Source organism: Mustela putorius, unplaced genomic scaffold (assembly GCF_011764305.1).
Source record: "Mustela putorius furo isolate JIRA1106 unplaced genomic scaffold, ASM1176430v1.1 tig00003913_pilon_pilon_pilon, whole genome shotgun sequence".
In the NCBI taxonomy this organism is placed as follows: Eukaryota; Metazoa; Chordata; class Mammalia; order Carnivora; family Mustelidae; genus Mustela; species Mustela putorius.
Window position 1 is genome coordinate 7176350 of NW_025422060.1, and position 12171 is coordinate 7188520.

Here is a 12171-nt window from a genome sequence, read left to right on the forward strand (position 1 = left end):
GTAATAATACTTGCCTAATTAACCAGCATGTTGGGTAGATTAAAGTACTTTGTAAACATTAATTAAAGATGCAGGGAGTTAGATCAGGCCAGTGTGTTATTAGTGAAAAAGGTCTCTCCTTTAATCAGGTATGCCTTCCTGGGGAGGACAAAGAAATGAGCTAAGGACTAAGGTATTGGGGCTCAGCCCTGAGCGCCGCCCGTGACTCAGCCCTGCGGTGCCTCCATCCACTTCCTTCCTCAGTTTTCTGTAAAATGGGGATACGCCACACGTAGCCTTTTGGAATGTAGGTTTTGTAATGTCGGCCAGCGGAGTCCCCAACAAACCCTACAATTAATAAAGCCCGTAACTCTTGCTTTCTCCCTCCCTCCGGACCTGTGCCGCCCGGTGGAAACACTGGTCCCATTAGCTCTCAACAACTTGATGAAAGCCTTCCACAACCGGCTGTTAACCTCAGTCGGTATTTCCACCGCGATGGAGAAAAGAAGAAAACAGCACCCAAGCAGTGGGGTCAGGAGCTCCGGGAGAAGGTTCGTCGCCTCTCTGAACCACGGGTTTCCTTCAGTGAGAAACGGCGCGCAGAATCAGAGGCTAGTTCTACGGGTTACGTGAAATAATGGGTATGTTCCATGTCTTTTCCGAGGGTAATAAAAATCCTATGTTCGGGAGTTATTATCACTAAAAATAAAAAGCTGACCATGCGGCGGTGAGGGGGAACAAGCCCCGTCTCCCTCAGAGTTCCAGACGCAAACCCCTGTTGCTCTTCTCGGCGGCTGTTAACTCGGGGAGGGTGCAATGGAGTCCCCAACTCAGACCTCGCGCGGAGACCGAGGACACCCCCCTCCAGAGGCGGCCTCCGGGCAGCAGTGGCGTGGGTGGGGGGCTGTCCCTTTAAATGCCCAGGGCGCGCGCTGTGCGTTTTGGGGGGCTGAGCCTGGCGGGTAGCGCGCGGCAGGACTGTGCAGCGCGCAGAAGCGGACGCGCTGCGTGTGGGGGAGGGGTGCGGGCGCGGGCTGGAGGTGCGGACGCCGGCGCGGTTGCGAGCGCGAGGCGGGGAGCGCGCGGCGGCGGTGCGAGCGCCGGGTAGGCTGGGAGCGCGCGGCGAGGAGTAAGCGGCAGCCGTGGGAGCGCGCGGCGGGGAGCGCGCGGCGGAGCGGCCTGGGACTGTACGCCAGGCGCGCGCGCGCGGGCTGACTGGAGAGCAGGCGGCGTGAGGGCTCTGGGTCGCCGTCCCGGTGGGCACCTGCGGTCCCGGGCGCGGGGGCTCCTTCCAGGTGAGTATGGACTTTGGGATCGCGGACTGGGTCAGGGAGGCGGGCGGGCACGTCCGTGAGCGGGGCGGTGTTTAGAGCCTGTAGAGGGAGGCTTGGGCTCGGGTGGGTTTCGGATAGGCAAGGGTGACCCCCTTTTCTTGTGGCCCGGCTGTGTGCACGTCCCACGCTTCCCTGCCGGCGCCCAAGTTGTGTGGATCTCTTCTCGCTCGCCAGTGTCCTCCACATCGCTCGCCCAGCCTCTTGAAAGTTAGGAAAGACGCGCAATCCGAGGGACCGTGGTCAACCTGGGGGCCTCACCTACGGGAAACCCAGTGCTTCCTTTGGGATTTCAGGGGTACGCCTCCGCTCCGGGTCGGGGAGGTAGGGAGAACGCGGCGATTTTCGGCTCCGAGGTTATCCTATTGGGGGCTGCGAGGTGGTCCGAGGCACGTGTTTAACTTGGGGGCTCAGAGCGGTTACGGTTGATCCCCACTGCTCTTCCCGGAGTCCTTCTAGACTCGTCGCCTGACTCGTCGCCACTGCGGTGGCCCTCGAACTCCCGGGAGCTCTGCCTCACACTACGGAGAGGAGGGTGGGAGACGTTCATATTGATAGGAGGTAGCCAAAGCCACCTGTTAAACTTGGTGCAAAGTGACCACGAGATTTTCTCCCCCACCTCCGCTCCCCAACCCCCAATCACGGGCAGGTAGCTGAATCAAGTGGGCATGTGTAGGATCAGCAGTGAATAGAGGCCGGGAGGGATTAGAAAAGAGAAGAAAATGTGACCGATGTGATGCAGTTTAACGAAAGGCAATACAATAAACTCCAGTATTTCTCTGAGGCTTTGAAAGTTTCCCAGTATTGTTTTACGGAGTCTAAATTTAAGCATCTAGCTTTTTTTTTTTTTTTTAAACCGCAGGAACTAACCTCAGAAAAATTCTTAACTCTTTGCGGGGCAGGATAGTGGTACAGAGCAGAAAACTTAAACAGTGAGTAAAAGAAAGTCGTTTTTTGTGCCTCACCCACTCCCGGCCACCCTCCCCAAAGAAAGTAAAACGAACGTTCAGGTCTGTTGCAGGGAGATTGTAGGAAGAAAGTTCCTTCTGGCTCCAATTTTAATGGAAAACTTTTTTTTTAGATCTGCATTTCTGAAAGACACAGAAACATCAAGCCAGGTATAAGTGTAGACTTGAGAAAGATGCTCACCGGAGAAATGTTTATTAAAGATAATTTTCTACTTTATTTTTTTTTTAAAGCACTGAATACCTAGGGCTCTAGCATACACTAAAAAGTTAGTCCTCAAAGTTCCATGCCTGAATGTTACAGATTGTTTTTCTAGGTGGAGGAGGTATTTCGTTCATGAGGCCAATGTGGAAATACAAACAAATGCCCTGTTTACTTGGGATTGGGTGGGAAGGACGGAAGTTGTCTAAAATCTCTCTTGCCAAACTTGACAGTGTATGTATGGAATCTTGTGTGTTTTCTTGCCCAGACCAATAAGAGCCATTTTTAACTGACTGGATAGGTTCCTTGGTAACAGCATTTCAAGTGAGCTTTTCTTTGAAAATTTTGGACATTGATAATCTAGAAGCAACACATTTTCTCCACTACTAAAAATCAGGAAGCCAAAAATTAGAGTAACATAGGCTAGTAATAATTTAAAGATTAGAAAGATGAGAGATGCTTTTAAGAAGATTTGAGTGTGTCAGGCAGGATGACGTCCTTAAGTGGTACAGACTGAGTGCTCTTTAACTTGTGCAGCAATATTTGGGGATTGACCACCTACACCACGCTGAGTACTGAGTTCATTTTTGGGCACACAAGCATATCTAGATATCAGCCATATGGCCCAAACTGACTGAAATCAGATCAAGTAAGCCTTCATCAGGAGCTGAAGATAACACCTGGCCGCCGTTCCAAAGTTCTCAGACACCTAAGGAGTCTAGAGTTGGCACTCTGTGTTGATTTTAAAGATCATCTCAAGTAACTAAATGCATCGAGTAGAAGCCTAGAGGGAGAGAGGTGAAAGGTTTTGGTAGAGCTGAGCTAAGAGCAAGGGAGCCTCTGGAACAAAAGTTCAGGTGCATCTTATCTACGTGTTTGTGGGACAGCCGCCAGGGCACAGAGGCCATTCAGGGGTAGGTGCTAGGGAATCCTAGGAGCATCCCAGAACTTGAGCTCTCTGCTTTGCTGAAGGGCAGCATTGCATTTCAGTTTCCACTGGTGGTAATGCTGGTGGCTTCTGAGCTGACAGCGTGCTCTAAGGAATGATGCATCTTGCCACCCTTTGATACATTGTAGCACATCTGTCCCTCTTGAATTTTGAATGGTCTGCTGACCATTGCAGAGAAAACTCTGTCCACACTGACACAGGAGGGTCAGCGTGGAATCCCTGATAGTACTCTGTCTGCGGAGAGCCACAGTGATGCCCTTGTCCCCCTTCTAGACTCACAGCATTCATATTGAAACCTATTTTAAGAAAGTAAGTGCTGGTTTTATAATCCATGCGGTCAGGATTGGTGGCAAAGAAACTTGTAGGGCAGAACAGTCTACTTTGTTGAAGAGAGACGGGATAGTGCTTTATGAATGCAGAACTTCAGACTGGATCTTTGCAAAGATCCTAGCACTCCAAAGACTTGAATCTCTTCATTTTTGTTTTTAAATTGGAGTTAAATATATATAACATCAAATTTATCATTTTAAAGTATACAAATCAGTAGCATTAAGTACATTCACATTCTACATGTTTGAGAATGTTTTCTCTAATTTTTTTTCTGTAGAGGTCTGCAGATATCCATTAAATGAACCTTATTAATTGAATTATTCCTAAGTTTGTGTCTGCTCAAGATGTTAATAATTGAGAGAGGTACAGATTGTCCCCCCACTTGACGATTTTTAAACTTCATAAAGCGTATAGATTCAGTAGAAACAGTACTTAGGATTTTGAAGTTGGATCTTGTCCTGGGCCAGCAATGTGTGGTCAGTCCTCTCTCGGACGCTGGGCAGTGAGCTGCAGCTCCCAGGCAGCCAGCGATCATGAGGGCAGGTGGGCCATCCCGACAACCATTCTGTACCCATCACCACTCTAGTCTTCAGGTCCGGCGTTCGGCACATTACATGGGATGATCCACAGTTTATTATCAAATAGGTTTTGTGTTAGAGGATTTTTCCCAACTGTAGGCTAATGTGAGTGTTCTGAATACATTAAAAGTTGGCTAGGCTAAGCTTTGATGTTCAGTAGGTTATGTGTATGAAATGCATTTTCAACCTAACATAGATTTCTCGGGATATAACCCTCTCATAAGTCAAGGAAGATCTGTATATTGAAAGATAACACTGCAATGGGGGATTTGTCACTCTCTTTGTATTTTGAGCTAGAAAGTATTCTCAGACTTTGTGCATACATCTTTATATGTGAATACCTAAAAATGTGCATCTGTAAGTATATATTGGTAGATGTACAGTGTCTAATAAGAATTGAGCTTTTATTATTACTTGATTACTCTCATCATTAATGAGGATTTTTGCCTTAAAATCTATTGTGCTTTATGTAATATAGCCAGAAGAGATCCTCTCATTGTTGCTGTTGTGAATACTGGCTTGATCTTACCTTTTCTCATTTTTATTTTCTTCTACATGTCTTTCCTGAATTATAATAGACATTCAATAAACTGCACATATTTAAAGCGTTAAAAAAGAAAAAAGGTACATTCACCATGTTGTGCAACCATCACCACTATCTAGTTCCAGAACTTTTTCATCACCCTGAAGGGAAACCCCATTCCCATTAAAGAGTCACTCCCCTTTTCCTCCCACTCCAGCCTCTGGCAACCACTAATCTGCTTTCTTTCTCTATGGATTTCCCTGTTCTGGCTTTTTCATGTCAATGGAATCATACAGCATGCGGTTCTTTGCAGCTGGCTTCTTCCACTTAGCAATGTTTTCAAGATTCATCCATGTGAGAGCAACCAATGTGAAAGTGTACATCAGTACTTAATCCCTTTTTTATTATTTATTTATTTTAAAAGATTTTATTTATTTATTTGAGAGAGAAAGAGAAAATGAGGGAGCCCACAAACAGCGAGGAGGGGCAGACAGAGGGAGAAGCAGACTCCCTGCTGAGCAAGGAGCCCAACCCAGGGCTGATCCCAGGACCCCCAGATCACGGCCTGAGCCGAAGGCAGATGCTTAACTGACTGAGTCACCCAGGTGCCGCACTTCATCCCTTTTTGAAAGGCTGAATATTTCCTTGGATAGAGCACAATTTGCTTATCCATTTATCAGTTCATATACGTTTGGGTCATTTCCACCTTTTGGCTGCTCTGAGTAGTGCTGCTGTGAACACCCATGTACAAGTTTTTGTTTGAAAACTTGTTTTAAATGTTTTGGGGTCTGTTCCTAAGAGTGGAATTCCTGAGTAATATGGTAATGTGGTGTGTAACCTATCAAGGAATCACCAGACTGTTTTCTTCAGCAGCTGCACCATTTTACACATTCTCACCAGCAACGTATGAGGGCTCCAGTTCCTCCACATCCTGTCAACACTTGTGTGTGTGTGTGTGTGTGTGTTTAAATTGCCATCCTAGTGGACATGAAGTGGTATCTCACTGTGGTTTTAATTTGCAGTTCCCTAATGACTAATAGTGTTGAACATCTTTTCATGTGCTTGCTAGCCACTTAGAGGTCTTCTTTGGAGAAATAATAATTCAAGGACGCAGTTCTCTTTTGTATTTGCTTTTGTATTGCCAAAATCTTGCATGTGAGCAAGTGTAGTTATTTTTATAGGGCTTGGGTTGTCTATTATGTTCCTTCTCAAACCTTCGTTCTGTTGTTTAGGGGGTTTTCCCCCTGCTTTCTTTTTCAGACGTCAGCTGCTCCTCCTAGGAGACTAATTGTCTGACTAGTGCTTTGAAATATTTCATATTCTGCCTATTTTAGGTATTGATTGTTCCAAAGGCCTGCGTTGTTCCTTTGTTCATTCAGCAGTATTTGAAGATTGGCCACCAGCATTGTCCTGTACACTGAGCTAGTCACTGGTTATACAAACATACCAGTCTTCATGGGCTTCTCTTTTTGATGTCTGTAGATATCTTTTTTTTTTTTTAAGATATTAGTAGAGCTTGGCATAGGGAAAAAGAAGAGCACTCAGCTGGAGGTGAGGGAGTCGGCCTCATGTGTTGCAGGGTTCACCAACTTGCATTTCTGGAACTTAGTTTCCTGGTCTGTGAAATTTGGGGTAGGAAATTTGGGGTATGACTTCTCAGACCCCTCTGACCTTGAAACTGATTATTGTAAGTTACGGATTCAAGACAGTTTTCTTTTGCACACCTAATTCTGTGAAGGTACGGAAAATAGTTTATGTTGCACAGTACACTTAAAGGAACTATCTTGTTTGGGGGAAAGAAAGAAAGAAGAAGCAGCTTGTGCTCCTTTCCACTAGATGACAAAGGTGGGTTTGGTTGATTGCTTCCTTCCAAGATGGGGCAGTTGGTATTTTCTGTAAAGATTCAGAGGGTTTGAAGAGCTTCCGTGAGCATTTAAGTTCCTACCATGGTAGGCACAACTAGGAATGTAGACATGGATAAGGGGTGGAACTTGCTTTTGAGAAATTCATGATCTAATAAAGGAGATAGTATAAATGTCATCGGAGTCCATAGCAGCAACATTCTGCTCTCTTTTGGGAGCAGAGGACATAGATATTCTTTCCTTCAGGGCATCAGAACATGAAGCTGGGCCAAAAACGGGAGAATACTGGAAAATCAGAGTGGTAGAATGGTGGCTTGGATTAGAAGGCGGAGGAGGTTAGTCTTGTATTGGGGGGAATTAACCATGGAAGACGGCAGGTCTTATCTTCTGGCTTCACTGTAGAATAGACTTTTGTATACACAGGGAGTAACTTGACGTTGAATGGGATATTCATTGTTGAGGAGGGAGGATAGAAATATGAGATAAGATGGTACAAACAGGGGAGTTGGCACTGAAAATGTCAAATCTTGATTAGATGTTTCAGTGCAAGAAGTGTTTTTTTTTTTTATTTTTTTATTTTTATTTTTTAAAGATTTTACCTGTTTATTTGACAGACAGAGATCACAAGTAGACAGAGAGGCAGGCAGAGAGAGAGGGAAGCAGGCTCCTCACTGAGCAGAGAGCCCAATGCAGAACTCCATCCCAAGACCTTGAAATCATGACCTGAGCCGAAGGCAGCGGCTCAACCCACTGAGCCACCCAGGCACCCACAAGAAGTGTTTTAAAAAAAGCATTATTCTTAAGTGGAGAACTAGGGATCTAGACCCTGCTCCTTCTGACTTGCCAAACCGACTTCAGGGCTTTGGGCCTCAGTTCCTCACCTGTTAAATTGCCCTCCATACACACTAGATAAACCAACAACTTTGGTGACTGAGGTCCTGCTAATACTGCAGGCAATGTCACTTCATGAATCAGCTATCTTACAGTGTATCTGAGGTGAATATGTTGTGTAGTGAGCACTTTTTCTCTGCAGACTCCTATTGTGATTTTATTGATCTTTTTTTACCTTATTTTTTCAGGAGGGTAGGAGAGGGGCAGAGGGTAAGAGAGAGAATCTCCAGCAGACTCCATGCCTGACTCAGGGCTCAATCTCAGGACCCTAAAATCACAACCTGACCCAAAATCAAGAGTTGGAAGCTTAGCAGACTGAGCCACCCAGACACTCCTCCTACTGTGATTTTAGAGGTATCTTCTGAGGAAAAACATATCTGTGTCAACATGTAGTAAATCATACTTAAACCACAATTTAATTTTAAACACATTTCATGTATATTTATTTAATATATATTTAAAGAATATATATATATTCCTTAAAATGAAATATATATATATATATATATAATTTGCTATGACTAATTATCAATTCTATTCTAAGAACATTAACCATATATAATTACTAGTATTCTGCTATTTTCAGCCTATGCATATGGCAACTTCATATGATTCAATCTAACCTTAGAGGCCCGGTTGTTAGACTCTCCCCTTTTCAACCATTGTAAGAATGTAGTCAGTGAACTGGAAAATTCACAGAAAAACACAGTGCATTTAAATATTGTGTTTCTTAGCTAATTCCCAGTTTTTCAGGATGAAAGTTCTTACTGACGGTATTCCCAGAAGGTGTCTAAGAAGAGTCTGGGGAGAAGAAGGGAGCCTCTGTATATACACCCACAGCAGCAGGGCTAGAAAAGAAGTCTTGGAAGGTAGGGTTAAAGGTCCAGTGCAGTGGGTTGACCCAGTGGGATGTCTTGAGTGAGCTTTGCTTCCCCTTGGCTTGGAATTAAATCTGTTCAACTTGAGATAAGATATGTGAATCAGATCTCTACTTCCAATCTAACCAGGTGTTAAAATACTAATACTAGATGAACATACTCTACCTCAGCTTTATTTTCATTGTGAGGATGAAAGAAACACTCAGCTGGGGATGCCTGGGTGACTCAGTCATTAACCTTCAGCTCAGGTCTTGATCACAAAGTCCTGGGATCAGCCCTGCAGTGGGCTCCCTGTTCTGCGGGAAGCCTGCTTCTCCTTCTCCCATTCCCCCTGCTTGTGTTCCCTCTCTCACTCTATCTCTATCAAATAAATACATAAAATCTTAAAAAAAAAAAAAAAAGAAAAAGAAAAAAGAAATACTCAGCTAAGAACTTTGAGCTTCTCAGAAAGAAACAGTATTATACAATAATAAGGCATGATTATTACTTCTAAGTAAAAAGTATGAATTTTATCTCGCCACTGTAGCATGTAGGGGGTACTCTGTTAATATTTGCTGAATACATTCAGAGAACGCACCCAAACTTGTTTAACAAAAGTAAAAGTTAAATGGGGATTTTCTTCTAAAAAATTTCCATAAGAATCCAGAAATCCAGAAATAGGCAGTAGGCATACAGAATGTCAATTTTCTTCGTTTTGATGAGCTAAGAATTAAATTAGAAGTGTCCGTCTTTGAATACATTTGTATATAAATAAAATTTGTATTTCATCAGGTAGAACTGGATTTTCTCTTGTAGGTGTTTTTTTGTTTTTGTCATTCCTTCTTGTTATAAGGAACTTATCTGAGATCTAGTCAAGGTTGTTTTCAGGTGAGGCTTCACTTTAGGAAAATCTAATTTCCACGCCTTCTGTTCAGTGATAGGAAACAGGTAACAGGAGGTTTCTTCCCTTAGGCCTGTTAACCTAGCCTAGCTAGGTGAGGCCTCAACCCTGAACTTGTTTGCTTAAGTGTAGGCACATCAGTTACTCTCAGGTGCTGCCAGGCCCTCAGTAAATTACCATCTCCTATAAACAGCTGAAACTGTTCACAGTTGAGACAGTCTGAAATAAATCTTGCTTTTCAACATTGTTCAGAAAGAGCTTTTTGAAAGAAAGAAAAAAGTCTACATGAAAGCATGACAGTTGTTCTGGAAAAGTAAAATTACTAGCCTTTAAAATGTGTAATTGTATTTAATACCCGTGAGTGCCAGTTAGAGTTTAAGGTCCTAAATTCTTACAGCAGACGTTTCAGTAGTAAGGGGAAAAAACCCAACTCAGAGAAAAAGCCAAAAAATCACATGTAAGGGATGCCAAAACCGTTGGCCGCATTAACATTTTAAAATTTCAGGGATTCCTTGGGGGGCCCAGTCAGTTAAGCATCTGTCCTCAGCCCAGGTCCTGATCCTCAGGGTCCTGGGATAGAGCTCCCTGCTCTACAGGGAGTCGGCTTCTCCTCTCCCCTGCTCATGCTTTCTCTCTCTCTCTCTCTCTCTCATTCTCTGTCAAATAAACAAATATTTAAAAAAAAAATTTTAATTCCAGAACAAAACTAAATCTCTAACGCCTAGCACCAACCAGCTTCCATCTGTAGAGGACTTTCCTCTGATCTTCAGGGCTGGGGACTAGTCATAGTTTGCCAGTTGACTCAGTGAATATTTTTTTGAAGCTTTCTTATCTTTCCAAGGTTTTTGTTTTCTTGACATTGAGAAAGAGCCCATGCTGAAGAATAGTAACTACATATTTCTTTTATTTCAGCTGTTTATTTGTTAGAGTCTTATTTTTTAAGTTGATCTTGGGTATAGATTAATGCCTATAGTTGTACACATACCTGCATTTATACTGACACGTATTACATGTTAATATTGGGGAGCGGTACTGGTTTGTTACGCCTGGTGTATTTATTAGTGCTGACTTTTTAACACTTGTGAATCTAAGTGAAACGTCTCCTCTATGGCTGTAATTTAAAGTCACTTCCCCTGTGTTCTCCATTTGTCTTTGATTGAAATAGATAGGTAATGAGAGTAATTTCATCTAAATCTGACTGCTTTGGTCTTTCAGTCTGAGAGAGAGATAAAGGATGGTCCTCCCAGTGAAGTTACCATGTTTGAAAGGACTCCTGAGTGTGGAAGCCTTTTGCTTAGATCAAAGGTCTGTTTTAAGGATAGGACTTAAAAATAATAATAAGATGGTTTCAAAATATGAATGTTGTGAAATACTGAATAGCAAGTCTCCATTTGGTGACACATGTTTTCTGAAGTCCTGTGGCTATATTGAAAAAAACAAAGAGAGCTCTTTGCCCACAAGAAATTGGTTAAATCCCTAATTAATTTGAATAATAGGAAAGAGAATATAAGCATTTAGTTTTCTTCTCACATATGGATTGGGGTAATATAAAACAATAGAAGGGGCACCCGGCTGCCTCTGTTAGGGGAATGTGTGACTCTTGATCTTGGAGTTGTGAGTTTAAGCCCCACATTGGGGGTAGAAGTGACTTAAAAATAAAATCTTTTTTTTTTTAAGATTTTATTTATTTATTTGACAGAGATCATAAGTAGACGGAGAGGCAGGCAGAGAAAGAGGAGGAAACAGGCTCCCTGCTGAGCAGAGAGCCCGATGCAGGGCTCGATCCCAGGACCCTGAGATCATGACCTGAGCCGAAGGCAGAGGCTTTAACCCACTGAGCCACCCAGGCGCCCCTTAAAAATAAAATCTTAAAAAAGAACAAGAGTTGGTATCATTCATAACTCCATCTTCTAGTTAATTTCTTATTATAAATAACTCATTTTTAACACACACTCTTTACATAAAAATAGGAATCAAGACAGAACCAGACAGAAACGATAAAAGTAGGACTCCTGTCTTTTTTGTTCAAGTAAATCAGTACAAAGTGCCTATCACATTCGTTGGTGTTCACATGAATGAATGTTGTCAGGAGCTACTAGCATTAAGGCCAACAATGGCTATTTTATATTTACTGCGAGTTTCATCTAGGAGTGTGTACATTCCAATAAAAATGGCTGTTCTCTTTATTCTCACCCACTGCTTAACCGTATGAAAAAGCCCATTCATGATAATGAGCGGTGGTCACTTAGAAACCATTCCCACTGTGAAACTGCTTCGTTTTTAGTGTTCTTGAAGGTCAAAAATAAAACAAAACAACCCCCCCACACACACATACACACATGAAACCAAAATACCAACAGCCCATACCTTTGAAAGCAGCTTGGCTATTAAATCATCGTACTGAGATTTCTCAGGCTATAGCTTTAAAGGTCATTCCTTTCCTAGGATTGTTTTTCTACGTTTCTGAAAAAGTCTTCACAGAATTCCTGTGCATGGAAGCAGGAGAGACTGAGTTGATGGAGCAATAGGACTCGGGTGGGGAGGGATCCTGCTCCCGTTACTCACAGATGGGCACACCGACCCTCCTGCACAGCCTGACGTGGGAAAAGCCTGACGTGGGAAAGGGGCCGTTTCTAAGATGACTTGTACCCCTTTTCCAGCTCAGCTGTGCTTCTGCTGACTGCATCTTAGCACTGTTGGGTAACGGTGGTATCTGGACAATGTGTACGGGTCTATAAATCACAGATCCAGGGGCTTAGAATCCTAGGATCCAACCTGGACCTTTTCTTTCATAAGGAGTTTA

The 12171-nt window shown here is 43.3% G+C and overlaps 1 protein-coding gene across 1 annotated transcript in view; it reads left to right on the plus strand.

Annotated features, from left to right (window-relative positions):
• The first annotated feature begins 1052 nt into the window (after nucleotides 1-1052).
• PROSER2 (proline and serine rich 2) overlaps nucleotides 1053-12171 on the plus strand; it is a 42407-nt gene continuing 31288 nt past the window's right edge. The window contains exon 1 of the mRNA XM_004774904.3: nucleotides 1053-1274. The gene's annotated coding sequence lies outside the window, so the exon portion shown is untranslated. The remainder of the gene's footprint in view (nucleotides 1275-12171) is intronic.